Genomic DNA, 3,063 nt, shown 5'->3' with positions numbered 1-3,063 from the left:
TTTTTGTTTTTTTTTTTTTTTTTTTTTTTTGGGGTGTTTTAATTTTTCAGGAGTGAATGAGATCATACACATTTATTGCACATCAAGCCTTTAAAGATCACAGAAGAGATTGTATGGGTGAATCTCATGAAAACACGTCCAGTTCACATCTCAAAAGAGAAAAAAAGGCAAAAAAAACTTATTTTGTAATTACTTTTTTTTTTTTTTACTGTAATAAGAATTTTGGGTGAAAATGTGGTTAATTTACAATGACACAATGCAAGAATTGACTTTATATTTTAAAAATGTAATAACACATTTTGTGAGATTGTGACCCATATAAGTTCAACATTTAAACCCACAGTTTTAACCAGTCATTGTATTTAAGTAACATTACAAGTTAGGCTGATTTTAATTTCGTCAACAGTGCACCCAATTTTTAATGTCCAAACCTGCATTTAAACCCTGTGAAGACCATCTATCTCGCTTCGTTATCCTTACTGTTCTTCCCTGTTGCATTTTTATAGTCCATTCCTCTCTCATCCCTCTTGTTTTAGAATATGAATAATGTTGGTGAAAATTTTACGTAAGATGCGTAAGTTCACTTCTGTTTAATGTTAAAGACAAAGTAATAATTTGAATGGTTACATGAAACAAAATGGTGTCTTCAAATAGTATGAGTTCTGTGATGTTGCTAAATTATTTAAATGTAAGAAACCCATAAAAAAATTGTCATTTTGCAGTGTGTATGAGTATTTGTACGTGTGCCAGAAAGATTGATGCTGATTTGTGAGATGAACCTATGTTTCTGAGTGCAGTATGGGGTCATCATATTTCAAAAGGTGCTCTTATTTTAGTTTTTACATATTAATATTAACACTGTATTTAGAATATATGTAGAGAGAGAAAAAAGAAATGTTAAAAATCCACACATGGTTGTAAATGCAAATGTTGCTGTTATCTCTCTGCTTCAAGTTTACTCACCCTTACAACACCCTTAATTCATGAGTAAAGTAGATGCTTCATTATGTGATTACATTAGCTAGAATGGAGCATGTGAGGTTAATCATGAATTTGTGAGCATGATTGCACCCTCATGACTTAACATTGTAAAGCTCCAAGCATTAAGTTTGATTCAAATCTAAATCTGCAACAATTTTGCAAATGACCAATCAAACAAGAAGGATTTTGTTTTATACTGTTACTGTTTATAACTGTTTTTTTTCTTAATTGGTTTTTGCCTCATTGTATGTTAACATGTCTCTTCGTCTCAGTTTACTGAATGATCTTAATGTATTGTTTATGTGTGTTTTATTTCTGTTTTTATGTTGAACATGTGGAAATATATGCCACCTCCACACATTTCTGCACTCAAATGAGTTTCGTCTGTAGCAGTGTCTGAGCTAGAAACTGACGTATCCTTAAAAATGGTGGTCAAAGGGCCTGCTAGTGACCAAAACATGGTAGACCGAGAGTCAGTCTTGTTTGTTGTAAAAAAAAATTTGACATAAACATCTACCCATCCAGTGGTCTAAAACCTAATGCCTTTAAAAAGGAGGCTTAAATATCGCACATGCTAATGTACTTGGAGCTGTAACGCGAAGTATCTTTTTAATCCGATATATTTTTGTTTTCCATATCACCTCCTTTTTAAGTACTCCGATTTGAGACCACTACAGTAACTAAAAACCAACTTACATTATGATTGTATGTGATTATGTCTGTTTGTTTTGTGTGTGTGTGTGTTAGAGGTGCTTTAGTAATAAGGCTGAATGGAGTTGAATTGTACGTTGTAAGAGTGACTTATGCTAACTGTTGCCTACAGAGGAGACAAAACATACAAAGTTTTATATGAAATGTGAGTGAAATAAAATCTAAAATAAAGAAAACAACTGTCCATTTTCAATGTGTTCAATACGTGTTAACATGCCGTAAAATAATATGAAATCTTGTATCAATGTCGTCCGTTATATCCAACACTCCCAGCTCAGTTGTAATTTATTTACACCTTGTTGAAAAAACCAGCATATGCTGCTTAGGTATGTTTTGAAGCTGGGATGCTGGTTTGAGCTGGTCCTTTGCTGGTTTATGCTGGTACATTACTGGTTTATGCTGGTTTAAACTGGTCCTTAGATGGTCATGTGCTGGTTTTAAGCTGGTCGGACCAGTTTAGGACCAGCACATGACCAGCATAAACCAGCAAAGGACCAGCTCAAACCAGCATCCCAGCTTCAAAACATAGCCTACCTAACCAGCATATGCCGTTTTTTTCAACAGACACATGATATTAGATTTTTAGTATCTTTGAGGTCATTCAATTGAAAATTGAATCAAGTAAATCTTTTTAAGAAGACACATTAGTGGAACTTGACATGTTTTGAGAGCAAACCGTTTGAGGGAACGAGCAACGTGAAAAATTTAATTTTGCATTTAGTACAAAGTGTTCCGTTCCACTAGAGGGCGAAACTCTCCCATGAGTGGAGCAGATCTAAGCAAGATCCTGGCAAATGTTTAGTTAGGGGGCTTACATCCAGGGAAAACCTGCTATTTCCCTCTCTTCATCATCAGACATAAACCTTATGCTGCATGAGGAGATGACATTTTCTGTCTTGTTCACTGTTTGCCCTTGTTCTTTGCTGTTGAACCAAAAATAATCCATGGCAGATCTTGGAAATGTATTTGTAGATGAACTGCAGACCTATATATATGTCTTCGCATTTAATTACCTACCAAGGCCTACCAAGCCATCCCAAGATTCTCAACAACTCATTGTTTGCAGTCATCTTCCACACTCCAGATGCAGACTGTAAAACCAGTAGAAACCATCTTTCAGCTCAGTTTTCTCACTTTCAGTCATTTATCGCTTTAATGTTCGCACAAGACTGGTTTTGGTTAAAGAATGTGAGTAATGATGATATAGCATCACCGACATGCTGTGAAATCATACAGGGCTTTCAATAAACACATGAACGTCTCTAATGTTCCACGCAGTTATTCACAGTTACACAGAATGAAAGAGGAAGGAGCTGGCCTGAGGAAAGTTGCTGACATCCTGGTGAAGAACTGTATCTAGGGAAAGACCAG

The 3,063-nt window shown here is 35.3% G+C and overlaps 1 long non-coding RNA gene across 1 annotated transcript in view; it reads right to left on the bottom strand.

Annotated features, from left to right (window-relative positions):
- Window positions 1–1,838, bottom strand: part of LOC107598562 (uncharacterized) — a 14,714-nt gene extending 12,876 nt beyond the window's left edge. Inside the window, exon 1 of the long non-coding RNA XR_001610574.1 lies at window positions 1,487–1,838. This is a non-coding gene — a long non-coding RNA (uncharacterized lncRNA). The remainder of the gene's footprint in view (window positions 1–1,486) is intronic.
- Window positions 1,839–3,063: the final 1,225 nt, after the last annotated feature.

The sequence above is a fragment of the Sinocyclocheilus grahami genome, unplaced genomic scaffold (assembly GCF_001515645.1).
Source record: "Sinocyclocheilus grahami isolate Dianchi unplaced genomic scaffold, SAMN03320097.WGS_v1.1 scaffold13.1, whole genome shotgun sequence".
NCBI classification, from domain to species: domain Eukaryota; kingdom Metazoa; phylum Chordata; class Actinopteri; order Cypriniformes; family Cyprinidae; genus Sinocyclocheilus; species Sinocyclocheilus grahami.
Note: the sequence above shows the minus strand (reverse complement) of the source record. Positions and strands in the feature narration are given on the sequence as shown.